A 17,554-nucleotide genomic window follows, 5' to 3' on the forward strand; every position below is an offset into this window, starting at 1 on the left:
GTTAATGAAAATTAAATTTCCATTCGATTAGATTAGTTCAAACTTCAATTTTCTGATAAATTTTTAGTAAATGACTGTTAATGAAAATAAAATTTCCATTTGATTAGATTAATCCAGCCAAGGGCTGCTTCCCCCAGACCCCGCTGCCAGGGGCGCTGCCCCTGGACCCCCGTTAGCTAGGGGTTACATTAACATAAAAGTATGATATAGTTAGGTCTAGTTAATTGATACTTGTAATTGTTATACAGTTAGCCGCGGCCAGTTAAGGATAGGAGTTACCATTAACTCTAAAAGGAATCGGACCCAGGTGAGTTTCTAGCCCCATTGCCTTGTTATGTTTTTGGGGCTGTGTGCATACTTGACGTGATTAGTTAATACATTTACCTTAGGTGGTAAGTGTGTGATATGTGAATGTGTTATGAATAATGTATAAATGATGTATGAATAATGTATAAATGATGTATGAATGATCTATGAATGATTTAGTAAATGTTAAGAGTATGTACGAAACTACATAAATATGAAAGTAATGAAATGATAGAATGATTGTATGGTTGCATGGAAAGAAGGGTACCGGACCCTAATAAAAACCGAGGATGGAGGGCTCCGGTCACTAATAGTATCCGAGGATGATGGGCACCGGACCCTAATAATATCTGAGGATGAAGGGCACCGGACCCTAATAATATCCGAGGTATGTAGGGCGAAATGCTCTTTATACTGTATGGATAGTATGTATATATGGATAGTATTGTGTACGTTCAAGAAATAAAGTATGAAAGAATGAATGTATGTATATATGGAAGAATGATAAATAGGTTAAGTATGTAACACGTACCTTCGGGTATGTATATGTATATGTGAATGTAAAGTATATTACCTGATTAACTAGAACTCACTCAGTGTAGCTGACTTTTAGTATGCACATATGTAAATAGGTTAAAAGAGCTAGCATGAGGATGACACATGGAACGGACTGAATGGTTGGCATCTATAGATGGAAGCCTTGATGTTTTATTTTATTATTTATGTTGAGACAATTTGTGATGTTTTAAGAAAAGTATTCTATGGTTTGTAAGAAATGCTTGATTTTTATTTAGAACTGTGTTTATGAGTAAATCCAACATCCAAGTAGGGCACTGGGACTGAGGCCTTACAAATGGAGTTTTTAATTAATATTTTCTTGTGTTTGTTCATCTCATGATCACAAGGTGGGCATAAAGTTTTGTTCATATTTTCTTGTCTTTGTTCTTTGTTTCTTCTTATTTTCTTATTGTTATAATGGTTATAAGACCATCACCTGATTATGTTTATGATCCCACCTAATCTATACACTATGTGTATAGGGTGGAGGAGACAAAGATTATAAGGTTGCAAGATGATCCTTAATGGTCATACCATAACATGTTCTTACTTTCTTGAAGTTTTTGTTTGTTTTATTTATTTTAATTCAAGAACCATTAGGATTTAGATTATACATGACCAAACTTATTATATTTATCATACCACAAGTGATTCATAACTTTCTTTATCAAAATTCATTCCAAAGCATCAAAAACATTGTTGTTTACAATGTTCCAGATTTGATAACATAATTGTTCGATAAAGGTTGAGTAATAACTTGGTCATAACAAATTGGAACAATACAAGGAAAAAGCCTATAATTAACTTTATTGAGTTACGGTTCTAACGACTATTTATTTGTATTTTTATTCCTTCGTATGGCTTCACAATCATTATTTTAACAATAATGCGCATATTTGTACCCTATGTGAAGATCGACTATTTTTGCCTATATCGGGTCCGTATCTGGGCAAACTTTCTAAAGAAAAGTTGTTTCTTACACGTTAATTTAGTTTACTGAGTTTTTTTTATAATTTTTGAGAAGTTAATGATATTTTTAAACATTTATGAAATCGGTGACAGAATTTTGTCCAAAACTGATTTCGTTTTTCTTGTTTCCTTTTCAACTTCTAGTTGTGTTATTTTAAATACATATATGTTTCGTTGACCGTTATTTATCCAACACATTCTAAAGATGCCTTAATTACTTGGATTTAGGGATTACTCATTAGGACTCACCCAAAAGCTTAACCAGAGAACCGATCTTTTCATTCACCAATCAAGGTGAGTAATCACACTCCCCTTTTTACCATTTTACATTTTGGGGGATTTATGCATACACAACTTTATTAATTTACTTATTATACAAGTATATTCAAACACAATTCTACTATTTGCGTAGTTGTGATATTGCCCCAATAGGTGCTAATTGCTAAATGACTATGTGTTTACAGTTTTTATGGTTGGTTGGTATCTGATCCTCATAGTATGTGTAACATCCTGCTTTTAACAATAAATAAAAGAAATTTTTAAACATTTATGCAATCGGTAACAGAATTTTGTCCAAAACTGATTTCGTTTTTCTTGTTTCTTTTTTAACTTCTAGTTGTGTTATTTTATTACATATATGTTTCGTTGACCTTTATTTATCCAACACATTCTAAAGATGCGTTAATTACTTGGATTTAGGGATTACCCATTAGGACTCACCCAAGATTAACCAGAGACCCGATCTTCTCATTCACCAATCAAGGTGAGTAATCACACTCCCTTTTTTACCATTTTACATTTTGGGGGATTTATGCATACACAACTCTATTTTTTACTTATTATACAAGTATATTCAAACACAATTCCACTATTTGCGTAGTTGTGATATTGCCCCATTAGTTGCTAATTGCTAAATGACTATGTGTTTACAGTTTTTATGGTTGGTTGGTATTTCATCCTCAAGTCATAGTATGTGTAACATCCTGCTTTTAACAATAAATAAAAGAAATTTCGTTTATTCAGTATTGTGTCGTGTATCAGTCAAGATTAAATAAACTATTAGAAAGTGGGCTTGGACTTTAAACGATGGAATAAGAGATGGAATGGGCCTTAGGTCCATGGGCTTAAGGGGATATAAATACCCCTTAAACCCTAATCCTTTCCATTTTTATTCATCTCTACACCTTAGCCTACGCCTTCAAAAACACACACACCATCCTATATCCCGAGCCAAGATCCGAAGGTGAAAACCCGAGCTTGTTGGTGCTAGGACATCGTAACGAGCCAAATCCGACATCAAGACTTGATCATGTTCGTATACCGATTCGTTTAATGGTACGTCTATAACGAAACTAGTTCGGCTCGTTTAGTATTTCCTAGATCTATATAGAAATGGTAAGAGCGAATCAAACACAACGATTCATGTTGAAATCCGTTAACATCTAGTGGATTAATTAATCAAAGGTTAGGCCGCAACTATGAATCGGTCAAATACACCATTTAAACCTTAATTTTTGGATGTTTGAATGATTGGGGTTAGTAGGCGCTGGGAATACGATCCTAATGATACCAATTTCGTGTTATTTCGTTAAGATTTGAGGACTAATCGAGAATATGGTGTATGTTGACTATTTTTGTTATCCATTTTGACTTTGACCTCAGAGTCAAAGATATGGATAAGGCCGATGCTCATTCCTCATGATTGAACAAATCGCCGGTCATTCGTTAAGCAATCATAACGAATGAGGTTGCATGTGCAACAAATGAGCCCTCATTCGCCCTATAGGAGTAACAAATGACCTTATTCATTCGTCATTTGTTCATTCGCCTTGAGGAGACAACGAATCAGACCATATAACGAATGAATGAAGCTTTCATAACGAATCAGGCCATATAACTAATGAAGGAAGCTTTCATAACGAATCAGACCATATAACGAATGAATGAAGCTTTCCTAACGAATCAGACCATATAACGAATGGAGTCATTCGTCATAGCGAATATGATAGCGAATGATGCTTAACCAGAAACCATTCGTCATAACGAATGGGATAACGAATTAGGCTTAATCATAGGCCATTCATTATAACGAATGAGCTAGTGAATAAAATAATAGTTTAAGAGACATTTAAGACAACTTAGCCCCAGCCAGGGGCTCTGCCCCTTAGACCCCGCTAGGGGCTGCCACCCCTAGAACCCCGCTGACAGGAGCGCTGCCCCCGGACCCCCGTCCGTTGAGGGTTATAACAAACTAGAAATACGTTATGGAGAGTGATAGTTAATTTATACGTGTAATTGTTATACAGTTACTCGTGCCCAGTTAATATCTGAGGTATGCGATAGTATGATACGAAAAGAAGGGCACCTAACCTAATAATGTCCAAGGATGAAGGGCACCAGACCCTAACAATATCCGAAGATGAAGGGCACCGGACCCTAATAATATCCGTGGATGAAGGGGCACCGGACCCTATCAATATCCAAGAATGATGGGTACCGGACCCTTATAATATCTGAGGTATGTAGGGCGAAATGATCTTTAAAATGTAAATATAATTATGTATGTATTAGTAGACTAAAACAAGAAAGTATGAAAAGTATGTATGTATGTATGTATGTACGTATGTATGAAGTATAAGCAGGTTAAGGTATTAATATGTGTCTTCGGATACGTGTAAGTATGTATGTGAATGTAATTTATATTGCCTGATTAACTAGAATTCACTCAGCGTAGCTAACTTTTAGTATGCACGCAGACAAATAGGATGAAGGAGCTGGCTTGAGGGGGACACATCACACATGGCATGGACAGAGGTGAATGACATCTAGTGAAGAAAAGTTATGATGTTTTATGTTAAGACAATTTGAAAGTTTAAAGACAAGAATTTAATATGTAACATCTGTAAATTATAATAAATAATATAAAAATATAATTATTTTATGTTAAAAATCATTTATTTTTTAATAAATAATTGGTTAATAAAGGGAGCTTAGAATTTAAAGTATGAGCCATCACCACTTTGGTGGGATGGTAAAGGCTTTGGCCTTTGGGTGAGAGGTCCAGGGTTCGATTCCTGGCATTGGCGGTATAATGTAAATAGTAGGAGGAAAAGCTTGAACATTAAAAAAAAAAAAAGAATTTAAAGTATGAACTATGGAGTGTTTTGGGCTTATGGTCCATGGGCTTGGGTATTTAAACCCCTTAAACCTCTCCTAACCCCTAGATCTTACACTTTTCATATTCACCAACACACTCAAAACACGCACCTCTCTATAATATTTACAACATGATTTAAGAGCAAGATCCAACTGTTGAGCATTCATTCGTGTCGAGTAACGAGGAAGATCTAGACTTAGCATTATACAAGATCCAAGTTTTGAACCAAGCTCAAAAAGGTATGTTTTATGCATAAAAACTTGATTCGTTATGTTTGGTTCGTTAAAATCCTAAAATCTAGATAAGTTGGGTTGTACAAATCGATAAAGGTTCGAACTTTATCCTAAACGAGCTAGATCTTGGTTGAGAGTAGTAATTATAATGACAAAGATAAGTAATATTAATAATAATAGTGTTAATATTAATATATAATAATAATAATAATAATAACTCAGCAGCAAACTCCGTTGTAAAAAAATAGTAGTAATAATAATAATAATAAATTATAATAGTAATAATAATAATCCTTTAATAATAATCATAATAATAATAACAAGTATTTTTACCCCGCGATGCCGTGGAGATCATATAAATAGTCAACGACACATACAGTTTTCGAAGCCATCACGATGTTACCGCTTCTAATGGTTTGGAATCGGAGCCCGAGAATGATAGCCGATAATAATAGTAGGTTCACATCGACTATCATCATAGCCATTTTTAAACAAACCCACTCAAAGTAGCCCGTAAAAACGCGTATAATCATAGACACGACTCAAAACCAAATGATTGCTTTACATCATACCAGTAACTAAATTAGCCACTTTGAGCACATAGTTTTCATGTTTGAAACCAAAAGGGCACACAAGCCCTTCCCCTTGCACCTTCTGCCAATCAATAAATTTGACTATACAAATAACCAAGTCAAACCTGCAAATGCACCACTATCAGTAGCAAATATGAATCCAGAACCAGAACAACCTTTGTTCTTTAAAGTATTCTTTGAATTTGATGGATCCATTTCGGAACCTCCTTAGAATTCTGTCATATAAATCATGTCCCAAAACGAATTATTCATAATAAAAGACAATAAAAAGAGAAAACCACGATAGGTGACCTCAAATTAGATTCACATGATAAAAACATAATTTAAAAAAAAAAACATAGATAATAACCAACATAGACTCGGAAACATAATCATAGCAGCCGTTTTCAACCATACCAACTTAAAGTCGAACCTAAGCCGCCGACAAAACACCAAGTCATAGGTGCGCTACCACGACTCCATCGCCACCAAGGGTACGAATCGAACCCGACAACGATAGACGATCATCATCATAGGCTCATATACATGATTATCATAGTCGTTAACAACAAAGACGACAATTGGCAACCACAGTAGCCAAAACTGACTCGAAGTCAGCTGTAAAGCCGCCGGAAAAGACACTAGTTCAAAATCGTCATCTGGTCAATGATAGACAACAATCGCAACCATAGTAGGCGTCTACCACCACGACTCCACCGCCATCAAGGGTTCCTGATCAGAACCTGGCAACGATAGACGACGTGCAACACTAAGTCAACGCCGCCTAATTCCCAAACGGAAAATCCGGCTACCTCAATACTCAACTGCCAAAGGTGATTTAGTGTTAATACCAGAAAGATGAAGGTGACGAAAAGAAGCTACCGATCAATCTGAACTTCAGTACACCGCCGCCACGCACCCACTGGACCACGGAAACACATCCGTCGCCGCCATAGACGACCAGAAAGGCCGCCGAAAACAACAGGGCAATGCGTAACATCTATCTGACAACGACATAACACTGAAGACGGAAACGCCGCCGGTTACACGGTGCAAAAAGGTGAGGTAGAGAGTGTAAAAGTGTTGTTGTTGAAGAGATAAAAATAAAAATGACGACGGTGACTTGTTTGAAGGGAGGAGTCAAGTCGGTATGCCGTATGCGCGTGTCAGGTGAATGTTGAAAACATGTGGCAAAGGAAGACTTCAAAAAACACGTGTGTGGACATAATTTGAAAGTTTCATAAATAGTAATTTAGTGAGCGAGTAAAATGTTGGTTTTTAATATTTATATAATGTTGATAAAATAATGATAACAGCAATAGTATGGATAGCTTGAAAATAGAATAAAAAAGAATTAGAATCTGAGTGTCGGTAGGATAATGGTTAAAACGTTGGTTTGTAAATTGAGGGTCACAGGTTCTAGGTTCGCTCCCAGCAAAACATTTATTTTTTTTTGGAGGGTTTGTAGTTTAGCAAGGTAACTGGGCCAGAACAAGCCCAAAACACCGAACAGCTGAAGCCCAAACTCGAACGGCCATATCCAAACCCCGAACGCCCAGATTCTAACAGTGGTACCCAAACCCGAACCCCGAACATGATCCACGAACCCAATCAACCATGACCCAAACCCGAACACCATTGGGCCTGACCAAGCAACCAGGCTAAGCCTGATACAACTATTGCAATTGTTGGTCCTGAATTAACGTCTGGTTGGGCCTGATTAATTTAAACAAGCTGGTCCAATACGAAACCAACCGAATTAACCGACCTCATCAATTTCGTTATCAAAACCCGTTAAAGTTTTATAAAAAGAGACGTGATTAGCTCGTTAATAAAAGACATAATTAATAAATAAGAGTGAATATAAGAAAAGGAATTAGATGTTTATTTGAGGTAAATAAATGACAAGATTAGTTAACTAATTTAACTTAGCTAACCCCGTTTGCTCGGTTTCGTTAATTTAACAATCTTTGTTAACTAAGGAGACCCCGCTAGATCAATGAAACTTAATTAACAATCCTAGTCTATCGAGTAAGCTTAGTTAATCTCGTTAACTTAGTTTACTAAAATTACTAACTTAGTTAGTTCCGCTAGTTGGTTATATGGTTAATTAATGAATGTATAACTTAAACAGTTAGTCGTGCCCAGTTGAAGAAGGAAATTACGGTTACTTCAGAACGCTTAAGGATTCAAGTGAGTTTTTATGCCCCCTTTTCCTTTTAAATGTTTTGGAGCTGTATGTGTTTTGGATAAAAATCTGCTAAGGATAATGTATCCAAATTTGTAATGTGAGGTCTAGTGCTAAAATGGTAACAATGAATATATGAATGAAATGGAGATGAACACCGTGATTTGTTGCGAGGAAAAACCCTTTGATCTTGTTTAGATCAAAAGAAAAAAAACCCCGGGCGATGACAACTCGTCGATCACCACTTTATTAATCACAAAAAAGGGTTACAATTGTTGCAGTTGTTGATCAACGATTACAATCGAGCTATGTGTGTGAGATTACAGACAACTTAGCAGCTAGAGTATGTGTGAATGTGTGTCTAATGTTGATCACAACTCAGTATATAAAGAAAAGAAAAAATAACTAACTAACAAATAGGTCCTATAAACCCACTAGTCTTCCACTCTTCTCCATCGTGCTCTTTGACCACGTGCTTATAGAAGCTCAGTGACGAAATAAGTGGTAGACTAAGTCTAGGAGCCGTTGCTGTTAATTAAACATCAGTCTTCATAGGAAAATCATCCATTATTAGCAATGTTGATTAAGGATCTTGGATCCATACTTAGCTAGAGAATTCTTCAGAAGGATAATTGATCCAAACACGTCTTCAAAAATAACATTCCTGTCCTTAGTACTCATCAATTGGTGACTCAACAATAAGTCCTATTAATCCGCCACTTCTCCCACTAGCTTAGTCTTCAGTCTCGACCATGTGCTGCAGGTGCCTTATAGCGAAATATACGGTAGACTGGGTCATAAAGTCGTTATACCTGGCTAACACATCACCATTCAAAATGCAATCATTAGTAACTAAATAGTATCGAGGATCGTTGATCCTTCATAACCTAAAACATATCTTAAGGATAATCTATCCACAAGATAGTCAAGGATAATGGATCCTCAGCATAAAATTCATGCCCTAACAATTGCCCCCAAAATGGCGGGTGATTGTGTAACACAGCTGTCATTTTGAATTTCAAATCCATGCAAAAAAGAAGATGATTAGACGTTTGTCAGGCGGTTATTATTAATAAACCATAATTATACGCCGCCTATAAATGCGATGATCATAACCTTCTTATAACCACACATCCATCCGTCTTTCAGGTACCTTCTTTCTCTTTTTTATTTTTCTTTCAATATGTCGATTGTTTATGTATCCTCCTCTTCTTCTTCTTCTTTCAATCATAACGAGCCCGATGATCTCTACTCGCAAGTATCCTTCAAGCCCCTTCCTTCGAGATCTGTAAGTTCACAGATCCAGAGATTGACGAAATCCGATCACACTTTCCAGCCAACACAGTTTTCCGACCCTTCGATTCTCTAGCCCACAATGATAGCATATCAAAAAACTGGGTTTGCTTTCCAGCCCAACCGTTTCTCAAAGGATTCACGTATCCCTTTCTTGATTTCACCCAAAGATTCTTTACCTTGACGGGAATCAGCTACATCCAAACCTGCCGATGTTGTGGAGAGTCCTTCATACCATAGACAGGATAATCGAAGAGGAGGCTGTCGAGTTAGGCTTGGTGGAGTTATCATACCTGTACAACCTGATTACCCTCGGCTCTAAACGATTTTTCTTTAAATAGAAACCTCGACAAGTGATCCCTATCTCCAAGGTTACTCCGAATGGTACTCTCTGGAGGAACCAATTTTTCTTCGTAAAAAGGGATTCCATTCCGGGTGGAGCCGATCTTCCCAAAAGATGGATCCAGAAGGGTAGGATCTAGGATCCTTAGGTTGTAATAATAGGATACTTGATTCTTCTATTAATACTTTTCTTTTCTTACGCAGTTGAAAATTTTGTTTTACTGTATGAGCTTCCTGGAGTCGAAGAGAGAGTTGAGAAATTCTTATCACTGGATCCTACAATCAGAACCTTTCAAGCCAAGTTTATAGAAGCCTTTCAGGAGCCAAACTCATAGTCAAACAGGTCAAGTAAGGATAATGAATTTTAACATCAATAAAAGAAGAAATAATTGAAAACTTATCTGCGAATTACTGTTTACAGGTTCTCAAAAGTCATGAAAGTCTGCATCCAAGTTCTCCCTTGAAGATATCGACTGCATGTTCACCAAGAAGGAGACCCCGAAACCAACTCCAGTGTCCGAGCCTCATCCAATCATGACTCGAGCCAAGTCAGGAGCAAAGAGGAAGAAGAGCTCAGATCCAGAGAACCCCTTTGAGACTGAGAAACAGCTTCTAGAAATGCTTTCGACCGTAAGGATCCTTTATTCTTTCCATCTTTATTGTTCAAGTATTCTTCCAAGCTTATCATTTTTTCTTTTATAGGCCATCAATTCTGCTCGAAGCCATCATGACAAGATCGTTGGGGAGTACGAGGAGACCCTTGCTGCGTTAAGGTCCATGGCTGCTGCTAAAGACAAGGCCCTTTCAAAGATGACTAAGGAGAAGAAACAAGCAGAGGATCACGCATCCACACTTGCAGTCCAAATGCAGGACGAGATCAATCCTGCTACCAACGAAGCAAAGATCTGGGCAGCAAAGTCAGTTCTCTAGGCCAGAATCAAGCTGGTGACTAAAGCTAACGAACCCGCCTTCGATAGATCTTCATGGGACATAATGCAGTGGAAGCAAGCTTTGACTGACTTGGGTGGAGGTGAGGACGAAGAAGAAGGTGAGATGGCTGATGCAGGTGGAGCAGGTACGAGCGGAGTGAAGGATGCGGGTGAAGCTGATGGAGGAAATGAAGCAGCGGTGGAGGTGAAGCAACTGCATAAACGGGCGATGAAGGATACAGAAGACAAGGCCCGAGCTCGTTTTCTTTATTTTGCTTTATGATGTTTTTATGAACAATAACTAAGATTTGTAATAGACAGTAGTAACTAGGGTAAAGGATCCATGATCCTTAAGACAATTTGCGGGGTAGCGAAGGTGGATGGATCCTCTGTTTGTGGGGATGAAACCTTTGGTGCCCCTGTTTTTAATTTTCCTGCACTTATGAACAATTAGTACTACTTACTTAACCCGGGTGGATGGTCCATCTTTTGCATGATGAAATCCGGGTTAAGGATTTTGGATAAGTCCACGTGACTTATATTAAATAATATAAAACTTTAACTATTTGTTTGTTATTTATTATTTTGAAAGTTAGTTTGATACAGATTTAATCTAGTTGAATGTTTTAAACAATAATCTCGAGCAAAAAGTTTTAGGACAAAATATCCTTATGAAAAACATTTAGGATAGAATATTCTTAAAAAATAAACTGTAGGATAGGGTATCTTTAAAGATTGTTAAAATTTTTTACAATAGAACCTCCTTAAAGAGATAACCCCTAAAACGTTTAAAAATTATTGCAACTAAGACAATATAAATTCGTTAATAGAAACCATACCAGAAGGTCTAGGTAGACCTAAGTTACCATAAGTGTTGAACCTTCAATGATCCTTGAAGAAATAACCTCAGGATATTGAATCCATAGAACTTTATCTTCGTGATGAACTTAAAAAATCTGTTGCAAACAACTTATAACGTTAACTGGGATCAAACCCATTAAGCTGGGGACCAGCCCGAATAATAAACTGGGGACAAGCCCGTGCAACTGGGGACTAGCCCGTGAAACTGGGGACAAGCCCATGAAACTGGGGACAAGCCCAAAACTGGGGACAAGCCCGAAACTGGGGACAAGCCCAAATACGGATGTTAACTGGGGACTCGCCCAAGCTGGGATTTAGCCCAAACGTAAGATAACGTGAAAACGTTATAAACCGGTGGTATGGTACGTCTACCATAAATCGTAGGATCCTCCATATAGCCGAAGACAACGAAATTATCAGCCACTAAGCGTGTATTGGTCCCGCTGCCCCGGACTACACGTTGGATAACATGCGCTACAGGCGAGAGTGTAGAAACTCTAATTCATAAGAAAGGTGAAAACCTTTAAACCTTAGAGGATATGACCATCGGGGATCATATCCAATCGTGGGCTAGGCCAAGGAAAATAGTAAAGTAACTTGAATGTAAAGGAGAGGTGGCCAACCTCTTGATCATTACATATCTTACTAATATCCTACATTGTTACATAAAACTTGGAAGAAACAAATCGTTAAGAATATATTATCCTTAAATTAAAAAATAAGAAATTGAAAAGGATGAATGATAGGATAGATTTTACCAATTTTGGGGATCCTTGATCCTCTAAGGATAATAGATCCTCACATGATACTTGATCCTGATCAGAAAAAGTACTTCTTGAGGTGGATAGCATTCCATGCTCTTGGTAACCTGTTGCCTTCCATAGTGAGCAAATGATATGCCCTCTTTCCTGCCTCCGACTTAATCAGATAAGGACCTTCCCATTTGGGTGCTAACTTCCCATCAGCCGGATTGGTCGTGTTTTGGAAGGCTTTCCTCAAAACTAAATCTCCTTCTTGAAATCTTCTGATCCTAATATTCTTGTTGTATGCCCCAACTACCCTTTGTTGATAAGCTGCCATTCTAATCTTGGCTAGGTCTCTGAGTTCTTCATCAGAATCCAAATCTTCAAGAAGGATTTGTTCATTGGCCTCAGGATCACGATGCTTGTCCTAGCTGTAGGAACCATCATTTCTGTAAGAATTACTGCCTCTGAGCCAAACACCAATGAGAAGGGTGTTTGGTCTGTTGCATTCTTGGGTGTTGCCCTATCGGCCCACAGAACATAAGGTAGCTCCCCGGCCCACTTTCCTTTCTTGGATCCTAGCTTCTTCTTTAGATTGTTGATGATGATTTTGTTGCTAGACTTCGCTTGACCATTAGCTTGAGGATGCACTGGAGTAGAGGTAATCATCTTGATGCCCCAGCTGTCACAAAAGTTAGTGGTTCTTTTTCCGATAAACTGGGAACCATTATCACAAATAATTTCTGAAGGGATACCAAATCTAGTAATGATATTTCTTTTAATGAAAGATATCACCTCTTTTTCGCGTACTTGAACAAAAGCTTCTGCTTCTATCCACTTTGAAAAGTAATCCGTCATTGCAAGCAAGAATACTTTTCCTCCTGGTGCCTTAGGTAGTTTGCCTACAATATCCATACCCCATTTCATGAAAGGCCATGAAGAGGATATAGGATACATAGGTTCTGCCGGCTGGTGAAGGATGTTTGCATGTCTTTGACAAGCATCACATTTATTCGAATATTCCATTACATCTCTCTTCATTGTTAGCCAGAAGTATTATGTTCTTAGAATCCTAGAAAACAGGGCTCTACCTCTGGTGTGATTACCACAATCACCTTCGTGAAAATATTTGAGCACCTCTTGGATTTCAGGATCCTCAATGCACCTCAAGTACGGACCTGCAAGAGATTTCCTGTATAGCATATCATCTAATAAAATGTATTGTGATACCTTGAGTTTGAAGGATTTGGGATTCTCAGTGGTTGGAATCTCTCCAGTTTGAATGTATTTCTTGATTGGGTAGATCCATGATTCTCGATTATTTGAGGATAATGGATCCCAACGTACAATCTCCTTGTCATTCGTTATCTCCCCAACTTCTTGTTCTTCTATTGCTGGAGAGAGAATATGAATGATATGGATCTTCATGTCTTCTGGAATCTTCAATGATGAGGCTAAATTTGCCAAGGCATCTGCCCCAGCGTTTTCTTCCCTTGGTACCTGTATAATACTAAACAATTCGAAGGATTTTGCTAATTCCTTCACAATATCTAGATATTTGATTAGTTTTTCACATTTAACAACATATGAGTCATTAAAGTGGTTAGCAATCAATAACGAATCTTTATATATTTGAAGATACCTGATCCTCATGCACTTAGCTAATTGCAAACCTGCGATCAAAGCCTCATACTCTGCCTCATTGTTCGTTTCTTGAAACTCACAGGCTATAGACTGGGGTAATATGGCGATTTCAGTTTGATCCCCAATCCTGTTCCTTTTACATTGGAAGCGCCATCAGTGAAGAGTATCCAAGGATCCTTAGTCTCTTCTAGTTGTTGAACTTCCAAGTCAACTTCTTTCTGCATGTCGCTACTGAAATCAGCCACAAAGTCTGCGAGTGCTTGTGACTTGATGGCTGTTCTTGGCTCGTACTGAATATCATATGCACTCAGTTTCACAGCCCACTTGGCCATTCTACCTGACAACTCTGGCTTTCTAAGGACATTCTTAACAGGATAATTAGTTCTCAAAATAATAGTATGAGTCTCAAAGTAATGTCTCAATTTAGTAGAAGCCATAATAAGTGCAAGAATTAACTTTTCTAAATGAGAATACCTGGCTTCTGCATCTAGAAGACTTTTACTTACATAATAAACGGGATGTTGTTCACCTTCATGATCCTTCACAAGGACGGCACTTACAGCATTTCCTAAAATAGCTAGGTACAGATATAAGGATTCTCCATCCACAGGCTTCATCAGAGCCGGAGCTGAGGATAAGTAATCCTTTAAGGCTTTGAGCGCAGCCTCATGCTTTTCCGTCCACTCAAACTTCTTATTATTTCTAAGAATTCCGTAGAAATCTTTGCACTTCTCGGAGGATCTTGAGATGAACCTTTTGAGAGCGGCTATTCTTCCCGTGAGCCTTTGGACATCTTTAGCATTTGCAGGAGACTTCAAGTTGATGATGGCTTCTATTTGCTCGGGGCTTGCTTCTATCCCTCTTTTGGTCACCATATATCCTAGAAACTTTCCAGCCTTAACGCCAATATGGCATTTTGATGGATTCAGTTTCATGTTATATTGGTCGAGAATATTAAATGCTTCTTCAAGGTCTCTAAGGTGATCCTCAGCTTTCCTTGACTTTACCACCATGTCGTCTATGTATACTTCCATAGTCTTGCCCAACTGATCTTTGAACATCATATTGACCAGTCTTTGGTATGTTGCCCCTCCATTTCTTAGTCCAAATGGCATAGCAATATAACAATATATGTCGGTAGGGGTCATGAATTTTGTATCCTCTTGATCAGATGGTTCCATCTGAATTTGTTGAAATCCAGAGGAAGCATCCATAAAGGTAAGCATTTCATGTCCTACCGTTGCATCCACCATGGAGTCTATATGTGGTAATGGGAAAGGATCCTTGGGGCATGCCTTGTTTAAATCTGTAAAATCGACACACACCCTCCACTTTCCATTCTTTTTTGAAACAACAACCACATTATCCAACCATCAAGGATATTTAACCTCCCTGATCATACCGGCCTTAAGAAGTTTTTCAACTTCTTCTCGTATGATCTTGTTCCTCTCAGGAGCGAATTTTCTTCGCTTCTGATGGACGGGTTTAACAGATAAATCAAGGCCTAATTTATGAGTAATTACCTCCTTAGAAATACCTGTCATGTCTGAATGTTTAAAGGAAAAGGTAGATTTTCTTCGTCCTAAGAAGGATACCAAATCCTCCTCGATCTTGCTGGGGATACTGGATCCTAGGAACACCTTTACATCTGGATCCTCGGGGTCCAAGGATACTTCTTTAATGTCTTTCTCCCGAGCTTCCATTACATCCCTAGGATGTTGCTATGGTTGCTATGCTATAGTTTGCTTGGCTGTCGGCTTCATTGATGAAGAATAATAATTCTTGGCCTCCGCCTGATCACCAACTATTTTCACAACTCCCCATGGAGTAGGTAATTTGATACATTGGTGGTAAGTAGAGGCCACCGCCTTCATTCCATGCAGCTAGGGCCTACCTAAAATAACATTGCAACAAGAAAGGTTATCTATAACACAAAATCTTGATAATTATTTAACCCTTCGATGCATATTGAGAGGTTAATGTCCCCTAATGTCTTCTTGGTTTCTCCACTGAAACCAACTAGCACTGATGTTCTAGGGATGATCTCCGAATCTAGTATGTTCATCTTCTTGAGGACATCATGCTGGATGACATTGACCGAGCTCCCACCGTCAACTAGGATCCTGCGTACATAATGGTTAGCGATAAATAAAGTAATAATCAAACCGTCATTGTGAGGATCCTGGAAGTTTAGTTTGTCTTCCTTATCGAAGAATATCCTTTTGTCTGTCGTCAAAGTGGTAGATACTATTGGTCGGTCTCCGTTATCCAACTTGATCTCTTTGGCGAGCCTTTTTGCTGCGGAGAAGGAAGTTCCACATATGTCTGATCCTCCGGAGATGAAATTGACCATTCGCACATCCAGTTCATCCTGGTGAGGATCCTGGATACTCGAATCGAAGAAGATTCTCTTATCAGTTATTCGAGTAGTGGGGATGAGTGGTCTTCTTTCATTGTCCAACTTGAATTCTTCTGCGGGCTTTTCTTCTGCAGAACAAGAAGTTTGAAATATGTCGTAGTCTCTGGAGACGAAGTTGATCCCGTGAGCATCTGGTGGTGGTGGTGTTGCTTTTTGTGGAAGATCTTCAGGATCCTGGATCTTGCACTACAACAAAAAGAGCTTTTTAGTACGCACAAAAGCGTCCTAAAATGTTATACTATAGGACCTTTCATTTAATAGGACCAACGAGAAAAGCGTTTCATGTAAAGGGGTCGTAATAAGTCTCGGAACTCAAAAGGCGTCCTGATATCCCAAATAAGATTATGAAACCAATTTTATGGTCGCATGAAATATCCATTAACAACCCAAAAAGCGTCCCAATAAAAACATATTAGGACACTTTTACAATGTTTTAACATATGATTACCTACCTTTAATCTTTTGATACACATACAAGCGTCCTTAAAAATTAATTTATAAGACCCTTATGGTGCAACATTATATGTACTTTAGTACCAAGAAAAAAGTCCTGATATCCCAAATAAGATTATGAAACCAATTTTATGGTCGCATAATATATTCATTAACATCCTAAAAAGCGTCCCCATAAAAACATATTAGGACACTTTTACAATGTATTGACATGTGCTTACCTAATCACTAGTACAAAAAAAGTGAGCAAATATGACGTTTTTCAATCAAATATGGCGGAAAAATCAACCGCCTTAAAAGACAAATACAAACATAGATAGAACAGAAATAGCTAGAACAGCTAAAGCATCCATCTTGACCATTAGTCTAAATTATTCATTTTTTAACATACATATTATAAAAGCATTCAGTTTAACCCAAATAAAAACAATTATCCAAAAACCTCCATGACTTCATGCAACCACCTTTATCAGCCACAAATTTGAGCCACCCCGTCATTTCTCCAGTTCCCTCAAATAATTCTTCAATATCGGTCTCCCAATATTATGTGCAATCAATGACTATCCGATTAATCCATATGTCTTGGCCACTTATTAGATAGTCACCTTGTCCTACCTGCATGTTACCACCACAATAGATAATTAGTCAAAACCTAGTGAGGGCCGATACCCTGTATATACGATATTCAACTATAAAACAAAATTATATATTATAAAATTAAAGTATACCAATTTCATCCCCAAGGAACAATCTCCATTTAGTGGTTTAAAGCCCTACTTTGATCTTCTTATGTCTTCCTCCTTCATTCGAGCTCGACACTAAGCCTTTTCACCTCCAAATAGCCATTGTAACTTAGAATAACAATACACTATAAAACAAACCATAAA

The sequence above is a fragment of the Bidens hawaiensis genome, unplaced genomic scaffold (assembly GCF_021521415.1).
Source record: "Bidens hawaiensis isolate Kalapana, Puna unplaced genomic scaffold, B.hawaiensis_p1.1 tig00018428_1, whole genome shotgun sequence".
Classification (NCBI taxonomy): Eukaryota; Viridiplantae; Streptophyta; class Magnoliopsida; order Asterales; family Asteraceae; genus Bidens; species Bidens hawaiensis.